The sequence below is a fragment of the Spermophilus citellus genome (genome assembly GCF_964194105.1).
Source record: "Spermophilus citellus genome assembly, chromosome: 1".
Classification (NCBI taxonomy): domain Eukaryota; kingdom Metazoa; phylum Chordata; class Mammalia; order Rodentia; family Sciuridae; genus Spermophilus; species Spermophilus citellus.
The window spans coordinates 250,179,381-250,194,810 of NC_138182.1; positions in this window are offsets into that span (position 1 = coordinate 250,179,381).

Sequence of the window (15,430 nt, forward strand, 5' to 3'; positions counted from 1 at the left end):
CATGTACTACTATAATTTTATTGTTTTTTCCCTAAATTTGAATAAAGCATAGAGGTCTTAAAAAAAAGAAAATATTGACAAAACTAAAAGTTGGTTCTTTGAAAAAATAAATAAGATTGACAGACCCTTAGCCATGCTAATGAAGAGAAGAAGAGAAAGAACTCAAATTACTAGCATACGGGATGAAAAAGGCAATATCACAACAGACACTTCAGAAATACAGAAGATAATCAGAAATTATTTTGAATCCTTATACTCCAATAAAATAGAAGATAGTGAAGGCATCGAAAAATTTCTTAAGTCATATGATCTGCCCAGATTGAGTCAGGAAGATATAGACGACTTAAAAAGACCAATAACAATAGAGGAAATAGAAGAAACAATCAAAAGACTACCAACTAAGAAAAGCCCAGGACTGGATGGGTATACAGCAGAGTTTTACAAAACCTTTAAAGAGGAACTAACACCAATACTTTTCAAGCTATTTCAGGAAATAGAAAAAGAGGGAGAACTTCCAAATACATTCTATGAGGCCAACATCACCCTGATGCCGAAACCAGACAGAGACACTTCAAACAAAGAAAACTACAGACCAATATCTCTAATGAACCTAGATGCAAAAATCCTCAATAAAATTCTGGAGAATCGAATTCAAAATCATATCAAAAAAATTGTGCACCATGATCAAGTAGGATTCATCCCTGGGATGCAAGGCTGGTTCAATATATGGAAATCAATAAATGTTATTCACCACATCAATAGACTTAAAAATAAGAACCATATGATCATCTCGATAGATGCAGAAAAAGCATTTGACAAAGTACAGCATCCCTTTATGTTCAAAACTCTAGAAAAATTAGGGATAACAGGATCACACCTCAACATTGTAAAAGCAATCTATGATAACCCACAGGCCAACATCATTCTGAATGGAGAAAAATTGAAGGCATTCCCTGTAAGATCTGGTACAAGACAGGGATGCCCTCTCTCACCAATTCTGTTCAACATAGTCCTCGAAACACTTGCCAGAGCAATTAGACAGACAAAAGAAATTAAAGGCATAAAAATAGGAAAAGAAGAACTTAAGTTATCACTATTTGCAGATGATATGATTCTATACCTAACAGACCCAAAAGGGTCTACAAAGAAACTATTAGAGCTAATAAATGAATTCAGCAAAGTGGCAGGATATAAAATCAACACGCATAAATCAAATGCATTCTTGTATATCAGCGACAAATCCTCTGAAATGGAAATGAGGACAACTACTCCATTCACAATATCCCCCCAAAAAATAAAATACTTGGGAATTAACCTAACAAAAGAGGTGAAAGACCTATACAATGAAAACTGCAGAACCCTAAAGAGAGATATAGAAGAAGACCTCAGAAGATGGAAAAATATTCCTTGTTCATGGATAGGCAGAACTAACATCATCAAAATGGAGATATTACCAAAAGTTCTCTATAAGTTCAATGCTATCCCAATCAAAATCCCAACAGCATTTCTTGTAGAAATAGATAAAACAATCATGAAATTCATATGGAATAATAAAATACCCAGAATAGCAAAAACAATGCTAAGCAGGAAGTGTGAATCAGGCGGTATAGCGATACCAGACTTCAAACTATACTACAGAGCAATAGTAACAAAAACAGCATGGTACTGGTACCAAAACAGGCGGGTGGACCAATGGTACATAATAGAGGACACAGTAACCAATCCACAAAACTACAACTATCTTATATTTGATAAAGGGGCTAAAAGCATGCAATGGAGGAAGGATAGCATCTTCAACAAATGGTGCTGGGAAAACTGGAAATCCATTTGCATCAAAATGAACCTGAATCCCTTTCTCTCGCCATGCACAAAAGTTAACTCAAAATGGATTAAGGAGCTCGATATTAAATCAGAGACACGGCGTCTGATAGAAGAAAAAGTTGGCTATGATCTACATACTGTGGGGTCGGGCTCCAAATTCCTCAATAGGACACCCATAGCGCAAGAGTTAACAACTAGAATCAACAAATGGGACTTACTCAAACTAAAAAGTTTTTTCTCAGCAAAAGAAACAATAAAAGAGGTAAACAGGGAGCCTACATCCTGGGAACAAATCTTTACTCCACACACTTCAGATAGAGCCCTAATATCCAGAGTATACAAGGAACTCAAAAAATTAGATAATAAGATAACAAACAACCCAATCAACAAATGGGCCACAGACCTGAACAGACACTTCTCAGAGGAGGAAATACAATCAATTAACAAGTACATGAAAAAATGCTCACCATCGCTAGCAGTCAGAGAAATGCAAATCAAAACCACCCTAAGATACCATCTCACTCCAGTAAGATTGGCAGCCATTAGGAAGTCCAACAACAACAAGTGCTGGCGAGGATGCGGGGAAAAGGGTACACTTGTTCATTGTTGGTGGGACTGCAAATTGGTGCAGCCAATTTGGAAAGCAGTATGGAGATTTCTTGGAAAGCTGGGAATGGAACTACCATTTGACCCAGCTATTCCCCTTCTTGGTCTATTCCTTAAAGACCTAATAAGAGCATGCTACAGGGACACTGCTACATTGATGTTCATAGCAGCACAATTCACGATAACAAGATTGTGGAACCAACCTAGATGCCCTTCAATAGATGAATAAATAAAAAAATGTGGCATTTATACACAATGGAGTATTACTCTGCATTAAGAAATGACAAAATCATAGAATTTGGAGGGAAATGGATGGCATTAGAGCAGATTATGCTAAGCGAAGCTAGCCAATCCTTAAAAAACAAATGCCAAATGACTTCTTTGATATAAGGGGAGTAACCAAGGACAGGGTAGGGACGAAGAGCTTGAGAAGAAGATTAACATTAAACAGGGATGATAGTTGGGAGGGAAAGGGAGAGAGAAGGGAAATCGCATGGAATTGGAAGGTGAGCCTCAGGGTCATACACAATTACATATAAGAGGAAAGGAGGGGTAAGAGAAAAATAATACAAGTGAAGAAATGATTTACAGTAGAGGGGGTAGAGAGAGAAAAGGGGAGGGGAGGGGAGGGGAGGGGAAGGGGGATAGTAGAGAATAGGATAGACAGCAGAATACATCAGACACTAGAATGGCAATATGTAAATCAATGGAAGTGTAACTGATGTGATACAGCAATCGGTATACAGGGTAAAAATGGGAGTTCATAACCCACTTGAATCAAATTGTGAAATATGATATATTAAGAACTTTGTAATGTTTTGAACGACCAACAATAAATTTAAATAAATAAATAAATAAATAAATAAATAAATAAATAAATAAATAAAAATCCATTCTTTGAGATTGTAGTGATAGATTATCCATGTACTACTATAATTTTATTGTTTTTTCCCTAAATTTGAATAAAGCATAGAGGTCTTAAAAAAAAGAAAATATTGACAAAACTAAAAGTTGGTTCTTTGAAAAAATAAATAAGATTGACAGACCCTTAGCCATGCTAATGAAGAGAAGAAGAGAAAGAACTCAAATTACTAGCATACGGGATGAAAAAGGCAATATCACAACAGACACTTCAGAAACACAGAAGATAATCAGAAATTATTTTGAATCCTTATACTCCAATAAAATAGAAGATAGTGAAGGCATCGATAAATTTCTTAAGTCATATGATCTGCCCAGATTGAGTCAGGAGGATATAGACAACCTAAACAGACCAATAACAATTGAGGAAATAGAAGAAACCATCAAAAGACTACCAACTAAGAAAAGCCCAGGACCGGATGGGTATACAGCAGAATTTTACAAAACCTTTAAAGAGGAACTAATACCAATACTTTTCAAGCTATTTCAGGAAATAGAAAAAGAGGGAGAACTTTCAAATTCATTCTACGAGGCCAACATCACCCTGATTCCTAAACCAGACAAAGACACTTCAAAGAAAGAAAACTACAGACCAATATCTCTAATGAACCTAGATGCAAAAATCCTCAATAAAATTCTGGCGAATCGGATTCAAAAACATATCAAAAAAATTGTGCACCATGATCAAGTAGGATTCATCCCTGGGATGCAAGGATGGTTCAATATACGGAAATCAATAAATGTTATTCACCACATCAATAGACTTAAATATAAGAACCATATGATCATCTCGATAGATGCAGAAAAAGCATTCCACAAAGTACAGCATCCCTTTATGTTCAAAACTCTAGTAAAACTAAGGATAACAGGAACATACCTCAATATTGTAAAAGCAATCTATGCCAAGCCTCAGGCTAGCATCATTCTGAATGGAGAAAAATTGAAGGCATTCCCTCTAAAATCTGGAACAAGACAGGGATGCCCTCTCTCACCACTTCTGTTCAACATAGTTCTCGAAACACTTGCCAGAGCAATTAGACAGACGAAAGAAATTAAAGGCATAAAAATAGGAAAAGAAGAACGTAAATTATCACTATTTTCAGATGACTTACTTACTAGAATTTCCTGTGTATATCTCTTTTTTTTAAGAGAGAGTGAGAGAGGAGGGAGAGAGAGAATTTTTAATATTTATTTTTTAGTTCTCGGCGGACACAACATCTTTGTTTGTATGTGGTGCTGAGGATTGAACCCGGGCCACAGGCATGCCAGGCGAGCGCGCTACCACTTGAGCCACATCCCCAGCCCCCTGTGTATATCTCTTATAGGAATTTTCCAAATATAAGTTTATGAAGATGGAGGAAACTTATCCTCCTTCTCCCTTTCAGATATATTTATTCTATCAATAATTACTTGCAGAATTTTGTTCTTGAGGGTCAAAATGTTGTGCCTCCTCATATGGGATTCTAGAGTTTATATGCATTCAACAAAAATTGATTCCCTTTCTTTAATGTAGGACTAGGGTACAATAATTAGACATATAAATATGTGATTCTGCTTATATTGTTAAAATTCTATAGGGTAAATAAATCAAATGCAATAATAATGTTATAAATCACTATGGGCACTTGTATTTAAGTGGTCAAATCAAAATGAGTTTTAAAAAAGTGGAGTGGGAATCTCATACTCTCCCTGGATCCAGTAGCAGGAAATAACATCAGGACTTAAGAAAAAACATAAGAGTTTTATAAAATTGTCAGTCATGCCAATAGTGATCTTCTTACTGCCTAGCGGAATGGGATGTCTACATAGTCAATGTTGTATCTAAGCTTAGAAACAGGCAGAATCCAAAGTTTGCCATATATTTTAGGATAGCTCCTGAGAAGCTCATGTGGTACTGGTTCAAATCAGTTACTTCCCTGGACAATATCTTTGTTAAGATGAATGTTGTGGGTTTAACAGTAGCCCTCAAAAAGATATTTCTTTATTTTGACCTTAGGAGCCTCTGAAGATGACTTTATTTAGAAAAGGGTTTTGGCAGATATAGTTAAGTAAAGCCTCTTGGAATGAGAATATCCTTGATTATTTAGATGAACCCTAAATCCAGTTATATGTGTTCTTTTAAAGGACACAAGAGAAGCCAATGCAGACACAGGGAAGACTGTGAAGGAAGCAGAGGAGATTGGAGTTATGTGGTCATAAACAAAAGAATGCTTGGAACTACTAATATCTGGCAGAAGAAAGGAAGATTTATTCTTAGAGGCTTCAGAGCGGGCATAGACCTGCCAACAGCTTGATTTTAGATCCAGCCTCTGGAAGCATGAGATAATAAATTTTTCTTCTTCTAAACCACCAATTATTTTATTAATTATTTACAGCAGCCATGTGAAACAGATAATAATGAGATTCTAGGAGAACTTATCCAATGTGCTGCTTCTCAAATATGTAAAACTCTTGCCTTCCTTAGGACTTGTTATGCCCTCTGCCTGAACAGGCATTCACCAATTATCTCCCTCACTCCCACTTAGCTCTGTCTTCTCAAATACAATTTGATGTTAGAAGCTTGAGAAACTTTTCCCTTTAGATCTTTTTAACATGAGCTAAAATTGTAAACCCAGCACATACTAGTGTGCTCTATTTTCCTTCTCGTTGTTGGCTGTTTCCTAAAAGATAGGCTTTAAATGTCCTGTTTGTCTTGTTCACTACAAAGTAATTACTCAATAAATATCTGTTGAGAGAGAGGCCATCTCTCTGTTTTTGTTATTTGTTTTTTGAAGATATGGGGAGATAACATCCAATTAGTAAAGATTTAATATTCTGGTGGCAAAATCATATAAGCAAGATTATATAAGTGGTGACCTCCGGTTCCTTGCAACAAGTTTATTAACTGTTGTAGGAGACCAGCATATGGTTCCCCAAAATATGAAGTATTGTTGACCTGAAGAGAATTAAGATGAATCAGATTCCGGAAAGCTCTCTGTCCTCGCTCTGTTTAACTAAAAGTAGGATATGCGTTTACAAAGACCGAAGGTGTCCTGCCTCCCTCCCCACGGAGAACAAAGATTAATCATTGAGGATAGCGATAGACCCTTAACATACTGGAGAGGATGCCAGAGGAATCTACCATAATGAGCTTTAATAATTTAAGTATCTGCCAGATTTTTGCTGTGCCTCAAGTTGCTGCTTATTATCTTTTGTCTTCTTATTTCTGTAAAAATGTACTATTATTTGTTGAAGATACAATATAGAGTAAAATTGACATCCACCTCTGACAACTAGTCATTTTCTGGATGTTTCCATATAAATATAACCTATACTTGTCAATAAACTTGTTTCTTTTCTTTTATTCATCTATCTTTTGTAACTAGATTCCATTCCAGCTAAGAATTATGATGAGGGGTCATTTTCCTCCTCCTGTTATGGTTTGTATATGGGGTAACCCCAAAGACTATCGGGTTGAAGACTTATTCCTCAATGAAGAAATGTTCAGAGCTGGGGCTTTTGTGAAGTGATTGGGTCATAAGAGCTCTGATCTCATCACAGAATTAATCCATTTATGAATTAAAAATTGGATGGCATTATGGGGAGGCGCTATAAATTTTAGGAGATGGGGCCTATTTGGAAGAAGTAGGTCACTTGGGGGCGTGCCTTGGAAGGGTGTTTTTTGTGCCCAGCCCCTTCCTCTATCTTTTTCTGTCTCTGCTTGGTGGCTGCTATGATGCGGCAGCTCCTGTCCACCCTTCCTTCTTCCATGATGTCCTTCCTCACCTCAGGCCCTAAGCCATGAAGCCAGGTGACCATAGAGTGAAGCCTCTAAAATGATGAACCAAAAGGAATCTTCCCTTCTCTAAGTTGTATTTTTTTTCAGGTATTTGTCACCATAATCAAAAGTTGACTAACACAGACTCCAAATTCATTGCTGATGCCAAAACATGAGAAACATATGTGTGTATATTAGGTATAAATAAACTATTTGTGAAATGTACTCTCTTTAATACTGAGATGTATTATATAACAAATGTTTTGTTTTTATCTTGGATATTTCCATACCCTTGGCTTTTAATTCTTAGGCATTAAGTTTCTTTATGCCTAGTTCTCATGCAAGTAGTTAATGATGTGTAAACACATTTTTAATACAATAGGAGAACATGCTATTTAAAGAATCCCTGCTGGTGTAAGTGACTCCTTTTTAATATAATGACATGGTCAGTGCTCAGTCTTTCTGAATCAATTGCTTTAAATAACACATTTGCCACTTTGATGACAGATGAGCTTGTTCTTTTAATTGAGCATTTTTTCATAAATTAGAGAAGATATGAAGATGAAGGTAGCATTTTTATTTGCTGTTGTTTGGAGGGAACATCAGAACTAGAGTTAAGAAGTTTCATATTTATACAATAATATTGTGGAGTTTTAGTTATTCATAGGAATGAATCATTGAATTATGAACATTTTTTATTGAGACATGACCTTTGCTTTCAAACTTTCTGAGATATCATAAAAATCACACATATTCTCTCACTTTTCAAGGGTGAGAATTTATTTTATGATCTTTAGCTAATTACAAATTTAATCAGCTTCCAATTATCTGGCACATTTTTTAAGCAAGAATGTGCTATTTCCAAGTATATTTCTTAAAACACTACAAAGTAAAATTTTTATTTTACTTTTTTGTTAAAATTACATATGAGTAATTTTTTCAATTTATGTTTTGTTCTTTAATTCCATGTAAAGAATCACCTGAATCAGTTACACTGTAACTTTTGGTTCTTCTTTTCTTTAGAATTAGAATATCAAAGAATTATTTCTAGAGAAATTATTTTTTCTTGAGTAATAATATCAGAATATTTATCCATCTCATCAAGTAAATTTTTTCTGTGAATAAATAAAATGTGCTATAGTTTGGATATAGTTTATTTATCAACAGTTTTTGTGCTGGACGTTTGATTGCCAGTGTGGTAGTGTGAAGTGACTTGTGGAGGATAATTTGTTCATAAAGGCTCTATCCTCATGTAAGGATTAATGCTGTTTCCTGGGAGTGGTCAGGCCTGATACAGTGAATTAGTTCCCATGAGAACAGATAGTTATAAAAAGAGTGAGCCTAACCTCTCCATGGTCTCTTGTTCTTCCATCATGCCAAATGAACACTCACTTCTTTTCACAGGGCCATTTTCCTTTCTGTCTTTGACCATGTTGTAATACAGCCAGATGGTCCCCCACAAGATGCTGACTCCATTCTGTTTGGATCCTCCAGTCAGCAGAACTGTGAAACAAATAAATCTTCTTGCTTCATGCTACACAAAAATTGTGGCATACAAACACAAAACATTCCAAAACCAAAGCATAATAAAAAAAATGTTAATCAATATTTGGTTTAGTCTACAGAATGAAAGAGATGAAACAACTGAACAATTTTAAGAATTGAAAATCATTATAGGAAATGCCATTAAAACAAAATGTTATCAACATTTATTAGACAAAGAAAAACATTATACAAGCCTGCTGTAATACAGAGAGAGGACAGAAGTCAATCTGAGCTCAACTCTACCGAACCAAAATATTAGATGATCTTTAAGGGATGAAATGAGCTTGTTGAAAAGTACTAGAGGGCATTAGGCAGAGGTTGATCAAAGAAAAACTCCTTGAGTTATACAACTGCCAAGAGGGTTTAAGAGTATGTACATCTCACAGAGGAAGAGGAATAACTTATGATTATGTTTTCTACAGAAAATGCTCAAAGAAAAGGGAAAAGAAAGATCTCTATGGTTAGTCCATGTGGATTCTGTAATGGCCAGTATGAGAGAAAGATCAGGAGCTTAGAAGCAGGAAGAACTATCAAAAGTTCAGTCTAACTGAGCAAAATGTTAAGAATTTCTTGGTCAATGGTATGTTAAATTCTTAAAATGTGGAGATTTTTTCTTATAGACTCAATGTCTTATAGAACTAAATTCAGTTGTCAAAAATCAGTAAAAAGGTAGACCGTTTCATCTTCTAAGATCTCTTTCTTTCTTTAGTATTCTGTAGTTTTCATTGTAAGGTCGTTCACCTCTTTCGTTAAGTTGACACCCAAGTATTTTATATATTTATTGATTGATTGATGCTATTGGAAATTGGGTAGTTTTCCTCATTTCCCTTTCAGAGGATTTTTCACTGATATACAGAAATCCCTTTGATTTATGGGGGTTGATTTTGTATCCTGCTACTTTGCTGAATTCATTTACTAGTCCTAGAAGTTTTCTGGTGGAAGTTTTTGGGTCTTGTATGTATAGAATCAAATTATTGGCAAATAGTGATAATTTGAGTTTTTCTTTACCTATCCATATCGCTTTAATTTATTTTGCCTGTCTAATTGATCTGGCCAGTGTTTCAAGAACTATGTTAAATAAAAATGGTGAAAGAGCGCATCCCTGGCTTGTTCCAGATTTTAGAGGGAATGCTTTCAAATTTTCTCTATTTAGAATGATGTTGTCCAGGGGCTTAGCATAGATAGCTTTTTTGATGTTGAGATATCTTCTTGTTATCCCTAGTAATATAGTGTTTTGAACATGAAGGGGTGCTGTATTTTGTCAAATGATTTTTCTGTGTCTATTGAGATGATCACATGGTTCTTATCTTTAAGTCTATTGATGTGATGAATTACATTTATTAATTTCCATATGTTGAACCAAACTTGCATCCCTGGGATGAACCCCACTTGATGTTGGTGAACTATCTTTTTGATATGTTTTTGTGTTTGGTTTGCCAGAATTTTATTTAAAAATTTTGCATATTGGTCTGAATTTTTCTTTTCTTTCTTTTCTTTTCTCTGTTGTTGTTGTTGTTGTTGTTGTTGTGTCTTTGCCTGGTTTTGGAATCAGAGTGATATTGGCCTCATAGAGTGTATTTGGAAGTGCTCCCTCTTTTTCTGTTTCCTAAATTGAAGAGTATTTGGTATTAGTTCTTCTTTAAAGGTCTTGTAGAACTCCACTGTGTATCCATCCAGTCCTGGGCTTTTGTGGTTGGTAGGCTTCTGATGGCATCTTCTGTTTCATCTCTTGAAACTGATCTCTTTAAATTGTGTATATCATCCTGATTCAGTTTGGGCAAATCATGTGACTCTAGAAATTTGTCAATGCCTTTCATATTTTCTATTTTATTGGATTATAAGCTCTTAAAATAATTTTTAATTATCTTATGTATTTCTGTAGTGTCTGCCCTTCAGTAGATGAATGGGTAAAGAAAATGTGGTATATTATACAGAATGAATATTTTTCAGCATAAAAAGAGAATAAAATCATGGCATTTGCAGGTAAATAGATGGAGCTGGAGAATATAATATTAAGTGAAATTAGCAAATCCCCCCAAACCAAATGCTGAATGATTTCTCTGATTTAAGGATGCTAATTCATAATGTGCTACAGGGGGCATGGGATGGGAGGATTAAATGAACTCTAGATAGGGCAAAGGGAAAAAGGAGAGGGAGGGGAAGACAGGGGAAATAGGAGTAGAAAAGATGGTGGAATGCAATGGTAATCATACCCTAAGTACATGTATGAAGACATGAAGGATGTGACTCTACTTTGTGTAAAATCAGAGATATGAAAAATTGTGCTCTATATGTGTAATATGAATTGTAATGCATTCTGTTGTCATATATAACAAATTAAAATTAAAAATTAAAAAATGATAAAAAGTCAGTAAAGCAGGAATTCATGTACTTTTAATTATTAATTGTTATTAAAGCATATTCAGCATTATTTGTTAGGCAGCAACTCAAAAACATAATGTGGAGAAAAATATTTATGTACCATGGTTTTTCTTTCTTTTTTTTTCCATCTTTCTCTTTTTTTATTGGTTGTTCACAACATTACAAACTCTTGACATATCATATTTCATACATTAGATTGAAGTGGGTTATGAACCCCCAATTTTACCCCAAATGCAGATTGCAGAATCACGTCGGTTACACATCCACAATTTTACATAATGGCCTATTAGTAACTGTTGAATTCTGATACCTTTCCTATCCTCCACTATCCCCCCTCCCCTTCCCTCCCATCTTCTCTCTCTACCCCATCTATTGTAATTAATTTCTCTCCTTGTTTATTTTCCCATTCCCCTCACAACCTCTTATATGTAATTTTGTAAAACAATGAGGGTCTCCATTCATTTCCATGCAATTTCCCTTTACTCTCCCTTTCTCTCCCATCGCATATCTCTGTTTAATGTTAATCTTTTCTTCCTGCTTTTCCACCCTGCTCTGTTCATAGTTGCTCTCATTATATCAAAGAAGACATTTGGTATTTGTTTTTTAGGGATTGGCTAGCTTCACTAAGCATAATCTGCTCTAGTGCTATCCATTTCCCTGCAAATTCCATGATTTTGTATTTTTTAGTGCTGCGTAATACTCCATGGTGTATAAATGCCACATTTTTTTTATCCATTCATCTATTGAAGGGCATCAGGGTTGGTTCCACAGTCTAGCTATTGTGAATTGTGCTGCTATGAACATCGATGTGGCAGTATCCCTGTAGTACGCTCTTTTAGGGTCTTCAGGGAATAGTCCGAGAAGGGCAATAGCTGGGTCAAATGGTTCCATTCCCAGCTTTCCCAGGAATCTCCATACTGCTTTCCAAATTGGCCGCAACAATTTGCAGTCCCACCAGCAATGTACAAGTGTACCCTTTTCTCCACATCCTCGCCAGCACTTGTTGTTGTTGGACTTCATAATGGCTGCCAATCTTACTGGAGTGAGATGGTATCTTAGGGTGGTTTTGATTTGCATTTCTCTGACTGCTAGAGATGGTGAGCATTTTTTCATGTACTTGTTGATTGATTGTATATCCTCCTCTGAGAAGTGTCTGTTCAGGTAAGGACCTGGTCCATTTGTTGATTGGGTTATTTGTTATCTTATTGTCTAATTTGTTGAGTTCTTTGTATACTCTGGATATTAGGGCTCTATCTGAAGTGTGAGGAGTAAAAATTTGTTCCCATGATGTAGGCTCCCTATTTACCTCTCTTATTGTTTCTCTTGCTGAGAAAAAAACTTTTTAGTTTAAGTAAGTCCGATTTGTTGATTCTTGTTATTAACTCTTGCGCTATGGGTGTCCTATTAAGGAATTTGGAGCCCAACCCCACAATATATAGATGGGAGCCAACTTTTTCTTCTATCAGACGCAGAGTCTCTGATTTGATATCAAGCTCCTTGATCCATTTTGAGTTAACTTTTGTGCATGGCGAGAGAAAGGGATTCAGTTTCATTTTGTTGCATATGGATTTCCAGTTTTCCCAACACCATTTGTTGAAGATGCTATCCTTCCTCCATTGCATGCTTTTAGCCCCTTTATCAAATATAAGATAGTTGTAACTTTGTGGATTAGTCTCTGTGTCCTCTATTCTGTACCATTGGTCCACCCGCCTGTTTTGGTACCAGTACCATGCTGTTTTTGTCACTATTGCTCTGTAATATAATTTGAAATCTGGTATCGCTATACCTCTTGATTCACACTTCCTGCTTAGAATTGCTTTTGCTATTCTGGGTCTTTTATTTTTCCATATGAATTTCATGATTGCTTTATCTATTTCTACAAGAAATGCCATTGGGATTTTGATTGGCATTGCATTAAACCTATAGAGAACTTTTGGTAATATCGCCATTTTGATAATGTTAGTTCTCCCTATCCATTAACAGGGTATATTTTTCCACCATCTTCTAAGATCTTCTTCTACTTCTCTCTTTAGGGTTCTGTATTTTTCATTGTATAAATCTTTCACCTCTTTTGTTTTGTTGATTCCCAAGTATTTTTTTTTTTTGAGGATATTGTGAATGGAGTGTTTTTCCTCATTTCCGTTTCAGAAGTTTTGTTGCTGATATACAGAAATGCCTTTGACTTATGCATGTTGATTTTATATCCTGCCACTTTGCTGAATTCATTTATTAGTTCTAGTAGTTTCTTTGTAGACCCTTTTGGGTCTTCTAGGTATAGAATCTGTCATCTGCAAATAGTGATAACTTAAGTTCTTCTTTTCCTATTTTTATGCCTTTAATTTCTTTTGTTTTTCTTTTATAATCTCTATCTCCTGATAAAGATGCTTAACTTCTTCTTTTATCTGTTTATGTAATTCATTCTCAATGTGTTCTTTCACTGTTTGGATTTGCTGTCTCGTATCCTCTTTAAGGTTCCATTCCATGTGTCTAAGGTGTTCCTTGAGTTCTTTATATGACCATTTTTCTGATGACTTTAGGTCCTCCTGAATATTTAGGCTGTCCTGCATTGTTTGTACTCCTTTTCTTCCTTGCTTTTTGAAGCTGCTCATGTTACTTCTTGTTCTGTTTGACTGCTGAATTACTGTTTACTCCTATAAATTTATGTGATGCTTGGGAGGAAAGGTATTAGAAGGGAAGGTAAGAAGTCACTAAAGAGAATGAGAGTAATCAGGTAGAATTCAAGAAAGGAGGAATAAGAAAATTGAAAAGAAATGAAATGACAAAAGAAGAAAAAAAAGAAAATAAAAAAAGAAAAAAAAAACTTTAAAAAAAATAGTAAAAACAATAAAAATTAAAATTAGAAGAAAAAAATTTAAAAAAAAATTAAAAAAAATTAAAAAACAACAAGAAAGAAAAATGAAAATGAAAAACACCCAAATCAAAAAAAAAAAAAAACTAATAAATGCAGTCTTAGAGTTTGATTAACTTCTCTTCCAGTAGGTGGAGCTGTGCCCACCAGGCCAAGTTTCTCCTGTCAATAGGCGGGAATCAATCACTGTGCAGCAGCTCTCCCTCCCAGACTGGGTGGGCCTCCAATCCTGAGTGCCTAGGGCCTTCTCTTGTGTCTAGTCACTTCCCACTTTTCCTCAAGCTAGGCCTCGCTCACCGGTGACGCTCACCACAATACTGGCTACACGCCAGGTCTGCTGCTCCCAGGAGCCCTGTTTTCATGAACGACTGGGCACACTCTCCCTGTTTGCCATTCCCTCAGACCCTAAGCTTGTAGAGCTTGGGGATGAGAATCTTCAGCGAATTTTACTTGCCCTCCGGTAGCCACGCCCGCCCCCGGTAGCTGGTGCAAGAGACCTCAGTTGTCAGCACTGGTGGGAGCGGTAGCAGGGAGTTCTGTGCCGCGGGTCCCGTGCCACTCCTGATTCCCTCGGTCTGGCTATCGCGCTCACAGGACAGCTGGGAGGGGCCCTTAAGGTTTCCCCAATGTGTGGAGAGGGAAGGCTAGGGGATTACACACCTGTAGCCGCTGGTTTCAATGAAGTTATCTCCTCTGCCGCAGTCTGGTGACGTCAGTTCTCTGCCATGGTGGTATCTCTTGCAAATGGCGACAGTTCGTTTCCCTTTATCGGGTGACCAATGCAACGGGTGGGTCCTGACTGCCTCTCCCAAGCCCCGTTTCAAACCTGTGGCCACTGCCTATGAAGGCTCGGTTGGCATTTACCTCCGTAGGATCAGAAGGGCTGACCAGTTGTTTCAGCCGGATGGATTAGTGCTGAGTCACAGCTGTTTATCTGCGGGAAGCAGGCAAACGGGAGCTTGAATTCAGCTGATCCGGGCTCAGTGTGTGTTCTGAGAGGCCCAGACTGTTCGCCCCAGATCCACGTCAGCTCAGCATTGCCTAGTGATCCTGAGCAAACAGCATTTAGACTGTTTACGACTCCCTATGCCCGCATAGCTGAAGAGGTCAGAGACTTGATCTCTCCGCGCCTGCCGCCATGTTGGATATCCCCAAATTTTCCTGTACCATGGTTTTTCCAATGTAACTTTGGCTAAACTGTTTTAAAATTTATAAATTATAATTACAAGTTTGTGACAGCTTCTTGCTCCCAATAAAAAGAATCTGGATATAATGGAAAGTAAAACCAAAATAATTTTGGCATTTTCTTCCTCTGTAATTTTGGGTATAGCTTATGTGGATGACATGATCAAGATATCTGGGTATTAATAAATGAATTATTTAAAAATAGGAAATAAGGCAAAGTTGACCATTTAGGCATGTAACATCATCCTATGCTTTGTCCTATATTCTACCCACTAGGCAACGGTAACTTTGCCTAACATACTATATTGTATTGGTTAGGTCTAGACATTTCTTAGTTCTATAAA